This window comes from Falco biarmicus, chromosome 13 (assembly GCF_023638135.1).
Source record: "Falco biarmicus isolate bFalBia1 chromosome 13, bFalBia1.pri, whole genome shotgun sequence".
NCBI classification, from domain to species: Eukaryota; Metazoa; Chordata; class Aves; order Falconiformes; family Falconidae; genus Falco; species Falco biarmicus.
The window spans coordinates 4957565-4973257 of record NC_079300.1 but is presented as its reverse complement, the minus strand read 5'-3'; positions in this window follow the sequence as shown (position 1 = coordinate 4973257).

Here is a 15693-nt window from a genome sequence, read left to right as displayed (position 1 = left end):
TCGCCTAGATGTGCTGAGCGCATCTTGTCTACGTGCTGGGAAGTGCCTCCTTCAAATGGAAAGGGGGTGGTACAGTATGATGCTAATATAGTGTACATAGCTTTATTATTACATTTATGGACTCTGTTTTCTCAGAGATGATGTGAGATTTGTTAGATGCTATTACAAAAGATAACATTTAGTCCTGCTGACAATATGATGTATTAATCTTTGTCTCTTTGGTGTGCTTCTAAGCATTCAATTCTTCAGTAACCATCTGTAGCATGTACTATACAAAATACAGGCAAAGTAAAAAGCAATTGTACTAAAATACTTCCTTACATTAAATTTTCTGAACATAAAATCTTGAAAAACTTAGAGCATGAAAATACTTTTCAGATAATAGTTGCAGATTTAATCTTAGCAATACCATCCAAATCAGCAAAATGAATTAAAATCAAAGGTAATTTTGTTATATGTTATATGTGCGGTCACTTCTATACAGGATAAAGTATTTATTAAAGACCGAAGAGCAGATAAAAAGACCGAATGAAAAACATTTTTAATATATTTTAAATCAAGAATATAATATCAGAGCATTCCTTCTAGATTTTTTTCTATAAGGCATATAGAAATCGGACCTGAACAGGTCCTAACACCAAAGTTTTTATTATTCTGATAGGAAAACAGCAAACTGCTAAATGAATGCTGTTTTTTGAGGTCTGCATCTTTCCGAGGCATTGCCATTTTTCACCTCTTCCCAGCCCTGGTAACTAACACCTTCCAGCCCCAGGAGTGCCTGGCAGACGGCTTTAGGGAGGCAATGACAGAGATTTTTTTTCTCCACGTTTTAGAAGTGCCTAAGGATATATAGATCAAGTTGTTCCACTTCTGGTACATTTTTACAAGCACATGAAAAAGAAACTGGCTTTTGGGTGTTCTTGTAAATATTTTACTAAAAAGTGGCCTCATGAGGGATTCTGTCTTTTGTTAGAGCCAGATTTCTCAGAAATAGTGCTTTTAGTAAAAACTGCTCTGGGATCGCATCAACATGTCCTAGTTTCCAATTCTGCAGCAATGTGAGGCATTTCTTGGGAGTGTGTTCTTTTTTGGAGACATTTATGGTAATGTATAAACCTTTGGACCAGTTGCTAATTTTTACATAATTAAAATTTAATTTAAAAAAGATGATTAGGAGCCTTATTATGTAAGTTGAATTTCTGGCTCACTTGCTAAACATCTAGCTTGTGTTTGTACGACTGGGTCAGTTCACACAGGATTTGCAAAAGGCTGTTTACCTGATCTGAAGCCCTCCAAAATCATGGAGAAACTTTGTCTTGGACTGAAATGGCTTTTTATCTGACCAGAAATTGCTACAACTAGTTCTGTTGCTTATGCTTGTCGAAACAAGCTGCACAGACCTGCAAACACATCGGTATGTCCCATCCCCTTCCATCCTGCTGTGGAAAGAGCGGCTATTTCTGAAAGGGGGGGGGGGGGGGGGGCGGGGACATTTCAGAGTAAGGACAGAGTACGTGCTACCGATTGGATTTTCTGTTTATATGTTAGGCAAAAAGCGTGAACTTTTCCCCAGAACAACGAAACATGAGGAAAGAAACTTTTAAATGCCAAAACAACACGAAGCAGTGAAGTGGTAAACAGCTATTTTGACATAATTTCCCTAGTTATGTTTGTACCTAAGCACAGGATATTCTGAGGTTGGTTTTGAATCTTCCTTCTTCAGAATGGAAAAAAACAAAAGAGTAAAAGCCTGCCTGCTGAAGGATAGTTATCGTTTCAAACCTTTTTCTTCAGCTGTGTTATAAAAGGTATCTGCCTAAAAGCAAAGCACTACTTAAGTGTTCTTGTGGCTGTTTAAAGCTTACTACTTAGCTGGCAGGCAATGAAACTTTTATTCTGCGTTCTTCCCTAAAGGTCTGCTTCGTGCCATATTTATATACATCTATAACTATAAAAAAATATTTTAAACAAATATATAAAATGTATGTATATAAAAATAATTCTCCCCAAGTGCTTTTCAGACAGATGAGTCTCCTAGTTCTGTAGCTAAGAAAAAGACAGAAGGTGACAGCGAGTGTAACAGCTAAATGTAGGTAACGGTGAGCAAATGGTGGATAACTGCTCCCGGGATCAATACGTACAGATTCCTCCTGCGAGCCTGACCTTGAGGGAGACACTTGCGTTGTTTGCTGTGTTTGGCGAGTCCAGGAGTGATGTGACTTGTGGGCAGATACAGATTTATTTCAGCTGATGTTTTCACATTCTTTTTCCCCCAGACATTTTTGCTTTTGATAGGGGCCCAGACGGATTCCCACGGACTCTAACATCTAAATATTTCAGCAAGAAATTAAACACAGCACCTGAATTTTTCTCAGTGTTTTCACAAAACAAAGTAGTAATTAACACTATTAGTTATCTTCAAGAGGCTTGCCCAGTTTCCCAGCACTTACTGTACTAGCTGCATTCATCTCATTTGGGAAGGATCCCATCTAAAGCTGGCAGAGTTTTAGCTTTTTAACTGAAGTGGAAGTTGGTTTTAGGAAAGAAAGTCAACTTTTTGTTTCCCCTAAAAGAGAGTGAAGAATTGACTGTGTCTTAAGGAGTAACAAATAATCATGTTTTTATCCTGCACATCTGTTTAGAGGTCCAGAACACTTTTTGCCTGTAGCTATACTGCGTGCCTGGTGGAGTAACGTTATGAAGACTAAGTGAGCAAAGCTAACTTGTCATAGTAGCGCAATTGCATTTGGTTTTCCAGTAAACCTGGATTTTTAAGGTATTTTTAAGGTATGTTTAAGCCATTGAACGCTGGAGCCCTCAAGGAGATTGATGGCACCAGTGAGTCTGACTTTGTTCTTCTCCCTGAGAAATACTTCAGGGAAAAGACAGAAGAGTGGTGCTCTGAAAATCTGAGTCTTCCTAGCCTGTTGGAAAATAAGTAGACCTTCATTATATTCTCATTACTCCAGCTCCCAGCTCAGAAAGGCAAAAAATAAAGGTCACTAGCTTTTACCATCTGTGCTAAAATGAGATGAAGGTAATAGAGAACTCCAAGATTTATTGCTTAGCAGCTGATTTGAGGCTTCAAGTAAGTAGTAAGACATATAATCCTATTTCAACAACTTTTTACTTTGTAAGGGCATGTTCCATAACCCACTGAATGTGATTGGAAAAATCAGAATTACTTTCATCAGGCACTGGATGGGGCTTTACAGGTTAATTGCAAAAACGAGTCTGAAATACTGACTTCTCAATGCGTTTGACCGAAGAAAAAGGATTTTTATCTGCGAACAGATTTTTTAAAAAATACATCCAAGGGTATGAGGGGAAATGATATTTGGATATTGTACCAGATGATTGCTGCCCAGGTATGATGTTTAACAAGATGAGCAGCTCCCCTCAGTCCATTTGGGAAACATAAGCTTCATTCAGCTGCCAAATGGCTGAAGATGGGAGAGTGAAAGCTGGGCAAGAGGCTGCTTCAGCTGACTTGAGAAATAATTTTCTCCTTAGCGTAGTTACAGTCAAAACCGAGCAGCATCAGACAGCTCCTCTTTTCCCTGACCAACGCTGAATACGCAAGTGCCTGGTGATGGCTTAATTGCTCATTAAAGAGAAATTTTTGATGAAACAGAAGAAAGTTGGAAGTTTTCTGAAAGTAAACGTAGTGCTAAAAAGGAGGCTGAAAAAAACCAATTACTTCAGTAGCCTGTCTTTACAAGCACCTTCAGACACAACATTCTGCTTTAGGTGTTCCTACTAAACAAGCAAATAAAGTCCCAATAGATTGTCAGCGGTATCAGTCTCCTTAAAATAGGTATTTGGTACCTAGGTGTCATCCTGCTTCAGACACCTTTCCACTGTTCAAGTCAGGCTGGCTCGTGGCAAGGTTTGTGTAACTGCTTAATTTGATTCATTAAAGAAGTTGACTTCGTGCATTCATTAGTGCCTTGCATGCTTGATGAGGCTTCCTGATGGCTTTGCAATTTGCTTTGCAGTTTCTCCCTTTTCTGTAGCAAACCTCTCCGAACAAACCAGCTAATGATCGGACCACACTGTGAAGGATATATGACACTTCTAACCATGTGCGCTATAGCATTCAGGTGATGGTGGTCTGCAGATACAAAAATCAGCTGTCTGAAGGTCGGTGTTTGGTGCTCCTGTGTGAGACACTTATCAGCTTTCGGCGAGATGGATAGCAAAGGTCAGTAGCTAAGCTCAGGGAGAGAAATGAGGTGACAGAACCTGATTGTGTCAGACACTTTGCAGCTGACTCAGCAAGGCCAGATGTGCAATCTTGAAATTAAATACTTTGAAGCTGAATTAATTGTCGTATGAACTTCATTTTTTTTTAATCAGGTGCCTGTTTTCATCTAACCGGGGGATGTTACTTCTCAGGAAGGATTTCATTAGCAGTGCCCCTCTGGCTCCATGTCTCTCCCCATCTCTTCCAGCTTTTCCTGTGAAAGACAAGGTGTAAAATACTGTGCTTTTAATATAGCCGAGTCCAGTATTTCAGAGCTTTCCCCAGTATTTTAACTATGCAAACTCATCCTTGTCAAGCAAAAGACTAAGCCTCACACTGCCACATTACTGAGTTGCTCAAAATGAGAGAAAATGATCAATAATGCCATAAAAATAGTGTGGGCAATGGTAATTTTAAAAGCAAAACGTGAATGAAGTGTAATCACCATGTGTGAATACCGCCATTATCCAACTAAATAAGCACAGCTGTTAGGAAATCTGTATTTTATTTCTAAGTGGGCTTGGCTTTCGGTGACCACTACATAGAGAGGGAGCAGCTGGGCTGTTAATACAAACCTCTGTCACCGGTGTCCAGTTTGTGCCACTGAGTATTTTGAATGTATTGTGGATGCAGCCCTGCCTCAAGCACGCTGATTAGGAAGATCTTTCTTGCAACGGTGGTGCTGCAGGCGCGGGCACCCTGCACCCATTTGTTGTTGGAGGCTTTGAACCATCGCTCATTAAAGCCGAGAGCAGCACTCTGCTGCCTTTTGGATCAGATTCCTTTTACAGCTAACTTTAACAATTCCTAGTCAAGACCGTTCTCATTTATGCATGTGTTTAAATTGCTTTCTTGTATCTGAAATTAAGTATTAAGCCTTGATAATGTATTAATTAGCTTTTTTTTTTAATGTACCTTTTAATTAAGTGAAGCCTGAAACGCAGCTTACATCTTTAAAATTCTAATCCTTTAAATCATTGTGAGTTTCATCCTAAGCTTACTGAAATCAATAGATAAACTTCTGTAGCTTTCCCAAGAGCTAAGTACCTGTAATTATAGCTGTAAGGTGAGGTTCCACGGTCTGGACCAAAACTTGTCGAGTTTTTTGCTTCTTGTTTCTTACTCTGTGCAAAGGGTATCGTTTCCTGCCTAAGCAGTAATGAGCAGGGTTCCGTGAGTATTGTGTACCTTTGATTTTATTTTTTTAATGGTCTCTACAGTGTTAACAATCGCTTGGGAATAAAATTCAGTCTTCCCATACTGGATTTATAGCTTGTTAAATGCAAGTGAACTTTCAGCTTAAGTGGCTGCAGCAATTTTGATCTCTGCAGCTCATCCATGTTCTGATGAGCTAACGCTCATCATCTTGTTAACAATATACGAGCGTATGAAATTCTTAACAAGTTAATTCCTCAGGCCTCTTTCCCAAAGAAATTAGTACAGACTTCCCACCTACACTGTTCAGATGAGATACTATCAGGTGTCATAGTAACAGCTTAGTGAATACCCTTTAATTCTTATTCATGAAGTAGTCTGACTTTAGCGGGAGGGATATATGCACATGAGAAGAAAGAATCTTGTCCTTAATCTGGGAATGGAGGAATCCCTGAAGATCAGCCTGCTGTATATATGTAAATAGCAGGGTAAACCTGCTCAGTCATGCAGACGTTCAGTGAACAGTTTTAATGCTCTTGTTTCAGTGGAAACAAGAAAATTTGATTTTCTAAAATTTTTTTTTTTGAGTCCTTAATGGTAGGATAGAAGTTACAACAAATTAAAAAAGTGGAGATTTGGAGAAGGAAAAAACAAACAGGCAAAAAAAGCCAGTCTAGTCTCCCCGAGTCGAACAGGGGATTGACTGCCTCTGTCAAAAAGTAAAAAGCAAAGTTTGGTTTAACACTGGAAGGGTTTTGGTCTGGGCAGCACGTACAGGGAGGGAGGCCTCTCCCTTTGGTTGCTGCAGGATTTCCAGCTAACCTTTAATACAGAGATTTAAGCAGGGAAGAAATCGAATATAATGAGCAGTTATCCAAGCATCAGTGAAGGCATGTTCCCAGGGATTTCTCCCTTGAGGCTGACAGGGTTTGACTCCAGTGCCCAGCGGGGCACTGGCTCTGGCTGAGGATTTCCCAGGAATGGGGGCATCCCCTGCTCTTTTACAGGCACCAAAGTTACCTTGCTGTACTTCACCAAGAGAAAGGCTTTTTCTCCTCCACCCAGTCCATCTGTTTCCCCGTTCTGGAGGAATTAAGTTCCCTGAGATCGTCAGTCGTCCATCAGATCTGTTAGTCCTGGGCAATGAACTCGAAGGGTTCGAGGGAGAGATGGATTCAGTGAGGTCCTCAGGACCTGAATGAGCCGTGGCTCCCTAACTGGGAGAAAAATCACCCAAAATCTAAGCTTGGCAGCAGGACTGGAAGCAGAAGATTCAGTGGTGTTCTCTGTGAAGTATAGCGCTTGAGGCCTGCCTCATTTTTTATACTTTTTCCCCCCTTCTTCCAGCAGCCTGATTTTCACAGTGTACCTCACCAAGTGTATAACTGATTTTGATGTGGAATTCACTCCTGTTTTGTAGCCTTGAAAGCTGTATTTGATGAGAAGAGCCTATTCCCGAAAGAAATTCATGATCATGAACAAAAAGCAAGGCAACTCTGTGAGCGAGTGTGCAGTGGAGGCAAGATAAAAAGAAAAAAAAAGCAGCAGGCAAAGCTGGAAGAAAAATAAACCTCCTGTTACAAAGGAAGGTGTGTATAAAGGATGCCGTATACAGAGAGAAAATGCTATTCGTTTTTACAGGGCACTCCCTTTTTTTCTTAGGGGCAACTTTTTCAGCAATTACTTGGGATTTTGTCCTCACACAGCTCTTAGGTCTTAACTAGGATCCCATCTCTGTAGCTTGTCCTGTGTTTTTCATCAAAGTAACTGAAATCGATGAGGTTATTTTTATGGGGGTTTTCTGTCTGTTTTGAATCATTTCTCTGACTGAAGTCCAGCTGAAGTTACTAGGCATTCAGATGTCCTTGGAGTGTTTTAAAATGCCATCGATCAAATCCAGGTCTGATTTAAACCACATTGTTTGGGTCCAGTGAAATTATTTGTCGGTTGTTTATCCTCTTCCAAATTTAAGGTTTTCTGTAAGAGTTTCCAGTTCTAACGCTAAAAAAGGAAATGCAAGTGTGAGGCCAGGCAAAAATCTGCTGTTTGCAGAGATTTTCTTCCTAAACATGTGCTGTCCCCAAGGTTTAACATTCATTAATTCAGATTAAGTAAGTATTGACCCTGAACTTGATCTCACACTTCTACCAGACATCCCTTTGTATCTGTGAAGCCATACAGAAATGACAATTAGCAGCTGAGCTGGATGCTTGATTAGGTTAGGTGGTGTCAAAACATTAATCATGGCAATCGTGACTCACTCTCCCTTGCACTAAAAAATGAAAAAAATGTTTTGTGTTTCTTCAGATATGAAAAAAACCCACTCAGTATTCTGACATTGTTTTACTCCAATCTCCTTTCTGAATCCGAAGGGCAAGAAATATCTGTAGACAATATAATTTCCTATATTTTCCAGCTTAATAACTGTTCTGGGTAAATTTTGGGAAAGTAATTGACTATTCAAGTGCTTGCCTAAACCGACATGTTTTAAGAGGTACTTTTTCAGAAAACTTGAGCCCTGATTCTTTCTCACTTGGGATCTTTGCTGTTCGCTAAGGAGCAAGGTCAGATTATAGGAAGAAAACAATGAGCTGGTTTCCAGCCTCAGATGGAGCTTCTGCTCAGGAAATACGGCTCTCTGCAGTATGTGGTCCAGTGTTTGTCTCATCATTTCCACTGGAAAATATTTTCTCACTAGAAAATGGACTTTATTCCAACCAATTTACATAACTTAGCAAAATAGTGTTAGTATATTGGCTCATCCTCCAGTTTAAGTCAATCTGCAAAATATTCTGTTGTGGAATAATTTGCACGTGCAATTTGCCAGACCAAATCCTGAAAAGATTTGAGGCATTAGTCCCACTGAATTCAGCAGGCCTGTTCAGGTTTTCGTATGCTTGTAAAAAAAAAAAAAACAAACCTCAAATACGTAGTTGTTTACAAGGTCAAAACTTGTTTTTTCCACTATCTTGTAAAATTCAAAGTAAATAAAATCTCCTCCTACAAGAACACAGTTGCATAGTAACAAAATAATGGGTAATATCAGGTGTGTGGTCAGTCAGTCAGAGCCATTTTAGCACCTAGCAGCATGGGTGTAAGAATCAGCAGACAACTTCATGAAGTAAAGCAAGCTGAGAAGAGTTGAGTAATTAAGGCAAAGACTGAACAATAGAACTTTCGTTTTTTGTTGCTCTTTTTAGTTTTGTTTTTCCAGAACCGTATCTTACATGTTCTGTCTGCTAATTTTTTACAGCTGTCCTGTATTATTGCCTTAATGACTTTAGGACCTCAATTACACGCATATTAGATGCTTAATGTTTTCTAAGGGGTGAAAAATTATGCTTGCTCTGAGAAACACTCTTTCTAATTTAGATAATTAAAATAAACAAAGAGCATAGTGAAATGAAACGAGTATGTATGTAGGTTTGTAAGTGGTATGGCAAAGATACAGGAAGGTCTTTAACTACGGGGTAGAAGGAGACAGGCTTTGGCTGACCACTGTACAGCCAGAGGGTGTGAAAAGGCAGAGATGATTATTATGAAGGGTGACAGAAAGATGTATCTGCCAGCACAGCGGGAGCAGAGGGGACTTTCCCTTTTGACTGCCTGATGCTCACATGAAACGTTTTCTTCTTCATATCAGTTAAACTTAATTTCAAACCTGAGGAGTTTCAAGCAGAGGCCAATTTTTAAAAATTGATCTGCTGTAGCGATGCCCTTTCTTGCCTCCCCGAAATGGAAAGCAATTGTTGCACATCTGCCCCAGATCAGAGCTGTGCAGGTCTGAGGTGCAAATGGGCGAGAGCTTTGCTTCTACCAGTGACTTAGGCTCGACTATTTCTGCCCTTGGGGCTTGAAATTAAATCTCTATACTCTTGAACAAAGAAGATTCCTGCCCTCCCACAGCACCTGCTTTTATTCCTAGGAGATGGCGACACTCTAAACTAGATGGACACTTTAAACTAGTGTCACCAGTATCTGCAGAAAAGCTTTTTTGGTCAATCCCAGAAGTTTCTAAAACAGCACCTGTGGCATTCTCTTCCTGTGAAGCTTGAGCAAGGTTGAATTTAAAAGGTGCAGAGTGACAATGAATGTTTGTGAAGCAGCCACGAATAATATTTTTGGTATAGATACAGCACACCCAGAATGGATAATACATTACCGAGTTCCAAGGTGCTTGTGACGACTCCTCTAAGTGACAAAAGCCTTATCTCAAACTCATCCAGATTAAAACCTTTCTAGATGTTCTGTCATGTATTTCCAGTGCTTTTAATGTCACAATAGTGCTCTGGTTTAGACTAGATTGCTTTTAGGCTAAAGCCATTTTGTTCACACGTGCCTGTTCAGCTAGTGATAGATTGAGGAAGTTCTTTGCATTTGCACAGTGTGCCCTGGGTAAAGGCTGGGCTGAACTGCAGCATCGCAGCCCCTGCGCTGACTACGGAAGATCAGAAGTTGCCACTGATTTCCTTTCCTTTGCTGTGGGAAGAAAGGAAAGGGGCAGGGGACAGCAGTTCCTCATGGAGCCACACAGGACAAGAATGTCCTGAACCCTGTGTAATATAATGGTTTCAAATACAGAGCTCTGAACTCTGTTTCAGAAGTGGCTGCAAGGTAAATAACACTGGCAGGGAAATTGAGATAAAGTGAGTATTTCTTAAGGTCTCGTCATCCCATTAAACTGAAATGTTGTTGCCTCCATTAATTTCTTACCGAAGGCAGCCCAGCTAACACTGCCCGGTTCGGGACAGCAGCCTCTTGGTACAAAGCTGCCACTCGCCTGTTCTGGACCTTGGTGCATTAATCAAACTGTTTTTCGTTATAAGCTTATCCGTATCCTTATTTTAGTCTTTATTTTTCAAGGCAAACCTACTTTAAATCCAAACGGTGGCCACATGTGATATCATTTTCCAGGCAGTCGTACATGTTAATCCTTTAAACAGCTTTTTGGAACAGTTAATGTATTAGTGATGGCTATTCACATGAGACAGCGTTGCAACAGTAGTTAGTGACAGCTATTAATAGAAGATAGTTAAATATTTTAAATTGTGTTTGGAATTACCGCTGCCTAAACCCAGGTTACTTTTGCTTAGGCTTTGAGGAGCGGAGCCTCATCTCTTCTCCCAGAAGACCCATAAGTTCACTATTGATCTCAACAGAAGCTGTTTTGGAAAACTTGACTGAATTAAATATATATTTATCTCTGAGACTTAACATGTTTGGGCACTGATCCAAAAGCCCATTAAAGTGAATGGGAAGAGTCCCATTGGATTTATTCCTTTTCAGATGATGCCTTCAGGACACTGCAGGTGATAAACAGGGTTACGGGTTTGGTGGAGGATTCTCAAAAGACCTGAAGTGAGATGCTTTTAAAATCCCTGCCTTCAGCCCCCTAACGTGATGGAAGTCTATACTCTAGGCTAACACATGAAAGATTTCCTATTTCTTTGTTTAGTGCTTGTCCAGTGATACAGAAGATTCCCATAAAAGAAAACAAATATGCGGTGGCAGTTCTTGGAATGGAGGAGAAGGGTGCGAGTGTTTTGGTGATCCCTTTGAAAAGTACTTCTAAGTCAGTACCTGAAACTAGCATTTCTAAAGCAAAGTTTGGCATAAGCTTCCAAGCTTCAGTGAAAAAAATCTTATTCTTTAAATGTCACTTAAGGTCAGATTTATACCAGTGCCTTTAGTCATCTTGACTTAAAAATACTGGATGGAGGCACTATGTAACTGAAAATCCAGGTTCCTGCCTGCCACAAGAACCACTCTCTACTTGCAAGAGAGTATTTTGCAATAATTACAATAACATACAGGCTTGGGATTGTGTGTAAGGGTGAGACAACATTTCTGTACGTAGCATCCGCTGCTCAAATCAGGGAAACAAGTCAATCATCAAACTTGTTTCTCAGGAGGGAAGAAACCCTCTCTTATTTATGAAACAATTTTCACTATGTCCGTGAGCTGGGCATTCAAAGGAATATACTACCTTAAGCCAAATGATACTTGTAAGAAAGCCATAAATATGAATTTTAACTTTCACTTACATGGAATTTCGTGTGATTAGGTCTGACATCCATTCAGATACAGAAGTTTACTTTGGAAGGCTGATATACACAAAGTCCTGTTACAGATCAGAGAAAACACTCCCAAAAGATGGAAATGAGCTCCTTACATGTGAGCTAAAGACACTGAGCAATAAAACTTCAGAAAAGTCAGCACTGTTTTATCTAATTTTCTCAGACAAGTGTAGTACTTTGAAGATAAGTCACTTTCCTGGTTTCAATAATTTAATTGGTTTCAATCATTCGGAGGGGGAAACGTGCAATAAACCATGCTATAATGACAAGTGCTTAATACCAAAGCTCTGTTCTCATTGTTACTGCGATGTCCCTGGCTTGGAGACTAGCTCCATCCCCGCGATGCCAAGCACTCCGCAGCTGGCAGCGGATCTCCATCAGGCTCTTCACCCTTTTTGGTGCTGCTCTGGTTCTTGAAATGGGGCAGTGGGGAGGGACAAGCACTTCAAACAAGCTTTGAGATGATGGTGAGTATCTCCTGATCCGCTGTTCTCTATACTGTGTAACAAAGGTATAGGTCCCCCTCTGCTACTGGCGTCAATTGGAGTAGGTTATTATTGTGAAGTGTTTTTCACCTGGTAACAACCACAAATCAATGTAGCAAATAACTCTAAAAGAAATTGATTCCTTTAACAGTATGGTGAAGTTACCTGTCAAAAGGATCATCTCTGACTTTCAGAGACATGCTGATTGTGTTGACACCTCTGTTGAATACACTGTTAAACAAACCCAAAAGCATCTGGAATCAAATACACATTGTCTACAGCTTGATCCTACATCTTGGGAGAAGTTTTGTCATTTCCTTCGATACAGGCAAAATCAACTCCTTCAGCTCCAGCCCTGCTGACGGTGGGACCGGGCAGGCGATGGCTGGAGAAGACCTTGGTCCTTGAGCGCTGGGCTGCATTTGTGCCATTCCAGCCTGCACAGGGAGGCTGCAGCCACCCCCAACGTCTCTAAGAACTTGGTCCCCAGGACAGGTTTGTGGCCATGCATGCACAGTTACGCTTTGACACCCGGTGTTACTATGTGTACAAACTTTACCCATGACCTCCTCGCTAACATTAGAGGGAGCATGAAACATTACTATTACAAGACATTGCTGGTGTCAGATTCTGGTCCTGTGCCAGAAAGTGGCTGTAGCTCCATTTTCTTCTCAGCCTTCCCTAATGAGTATTTGCAACTGTCTCGTTTCAGAAAAGTACGACAGACAATGAAAGATTAAAAAAAATACTTCAAAAGGCAATTCTACAGTTTTTATTAATACTTCTTAAATGTGTGCAACCAGCATGGAAGTAATGAATTCATGTTTTTAAAAGCAGGCATATTTGCATCTCAAAACTTAGAAAGGCAGTAAGTCTATTTTAATTACTTTTTATCTTTCTAATACAATCTTAACAAGTACAGCCACTGATTTGCACTTAGAATAAAAAGCCTGCAGCGTATTTAATGCTGCTTTGAACCACTGTTTCCTACCAGAGCCATTCCTAGACTTTCAAAAAATTTAACTTACCAAGAAGAACCTGGCTTTTATCGTGTATTCATCAACCAAAGGTCTATTCATTCAGGTAAGTGATTACTAGCTATTACAATTTGTTTCCCTCACCATTAGAAATACGTAAACAGACATATTGCATCAAACACCATCTCTGACTGCTGCCAAGTGTCCTGGAGTCAGTCACTGGCAGAAAGGTCTCTTTTCAGGCTGCCTGTTCATACAACGTGGTACAAGCAGAGCACTGACAGTGGGTGGCCGCAACACTAAACGAATTTCATATCCTGCAAAGGTCATAAAAACAACACCATCGGAAGAACAGAGGAAGATGAGTAAGGAACTTAAGAGAGGATAAAATAGGCTGTAATAAACTGAATGACTGATTGACTGGCATAAAGCAGTTTAGCTGTAATGCTGGTGACATCAGTAGAGATGCTTTGGAACTGCGGTCGATTCAGGCTTCAAAAATATTAGAATCAAATATATAGTCAATAAGTTGAAGATTTCAAAATATGAGTACTCTCAAGAATGACAGCAAAAGCACACATGTGAGTTAAAAATCACCTGTATCTCTTAATGTGCTACCCACACCAAAAAGCAATCAGTCAAACACTTTATATTTTCAGCTCCTGGCATGAGTTTATTGGAGGACCAAAAGATCTCATTGGTACGCTATCTTTAAATTGCTTTTTTTCACATTTTCATTTTTAAATGTGTTTTATTCAGCATTACCCTTTGAAGAAACTCATCAGGTTAACAGACAGATTTGCCATGCTTATGCTGTGCGGTGTTTTAATTTTTTTGAGTAGTCCCTGAGCCTGTTTGTGATGTTAAGTGCATTTTAGGGGCGGAATGAACTTGGTTGTAAATCACTGCACATGTCTGAGTTGCAGAGGGATAGATTAGGTCTTAATGCTGCAGGGGTGGCTTCATTTTATGTTCCACTCCACATAAGCAGGGTCGATAGCAGCTTCAGTAGCCATCAGATTGTATTTATAGGAGGGCTCTGAGTGGGGAGCAGGATAGGAAGCATTATCATGTCTGTCTTTCTGTTGTGCTGCTCATCTTGAGGGTCAGATCTGGGGGGCTTTTAGCCGGAGGTGTGTTGGTATGCAGGCAGAGATACACAAAAGACCAAAGGGGGAAAAAGAGCTTTGCTACCATGTCCTTTTTACACGCTCTTCAGCCTTTGTTACTTCACCTGTATCTGCAGGTAGCTTCCACCTGCTGTGGTTTGCCATAAAGTGACAAGGCGTCCTCTTCTGTGTGAACTTGAGAAGGATGTTGCCAGTTTTCACAGACATCTAATTTCCTTACCTATCACCTTTACAAAGATTGCACTAACAGGCTGTTTGGAAGGGGAGATTATCAGTGATCTCTCTCAACCTTCTGTTTCATTACAGCAGACCTCCAGGCGTAAAGGCAACATTCAGAACATTGCAACTCATTCACAGAGCAGCATCGGTGGTACCTACCGTGAGTTTCAGGGGATTATGGATGCGGTTTTGTGTGGGTGGCTAACAGTGCCGTTACACAGCTGCTTCAAGTTGTTCAAACGAAGATGATGCTAATGTTTGTTTTGGGGGTGAGGAATTCTCCCCACTCCAGGCGCTTTTGTCTGTCACACCATCAAAAAAAAAAAAAAAAAAAAAAAAAGATTTACATCTAATTTTGCCAATGTCCTCTACCTTCAAGAAGTCTTCGTCATGAAAGAAATGTATTGCCATAGCAACGAGGAATTTTTCAGATGGCTATAAAACTGGTGAATTTCCAAGACAGAAAAGCTTGCTCAGAGCCCAGAAGTACCTGGATAGAAAACAAAACAGATGGTAAATTCTCTACAGCTTTTGCAGAATCATTTTTTGCCAGTAGTCTCCACTTTCCCCTATGTCCTAAATGTTTGTTTTACAATGAATTTGTGATGCATGACAGACTCAAGACTTTGCTCAGTGGAACTGGAAGTCAGCACCACCATAGCCTGTTCACATGAACAGCTAATCTGTAAAGGACAGGAAAGCTGCTAAGCTGCTCTGAAAACATCCGTGATCTTCTTTAGATTCTCAGCCATCAGAAGCATTTCTTAATACTGTTATACAGAATGATATTTCCTAAAGCTTAAGGAGTTGTGATATTGGGTACTCACCAAGCAAATGCCCCTGTCTTGTAAATGACTTCTAACGATGCACCTGGCCGTCACTGCAACCTGGTATTTGACTCTTAGCAGGGAAATTGTCTTTGACTATATATAAAAGGGTTTTAAACTCTGAAGGATGGTGTGCTACTAACACAAAAGTAATAATCTACTTCTGCAAAAGGATACGTACTGCCATGTATCACAGATTCTTGCCATGAACACAAATTACTTTCACGCATATCAACACTTTGGCTCGCACAAACAAATTTTTCCTTCTGATAGGAGTGACGGACCCCTGCAGACAGACTCCATGTGGTACCTACTTTTAGAGTTTGATCTTATTCAAAAGATAATGGCTGATGCTGGTGCAATTTTTTCATAGGAAATGTTTGCAAATTGTGTTACAACTCTTCTTCCGGGCAAATAATAGTTAAAAATAATCATTCTGAGTGCAGACTGTGCTCTGGTTAGGCTTGTTCTGGTGAGTTGTGAAGCAGTGTCAGCACAGAGTCTGCTCATAAGCAGCTTTAGTAGGAAAGAGCTCTCCCTCACTGAAGTTTCAATGTGGCATTTTTCCCAGAGAATG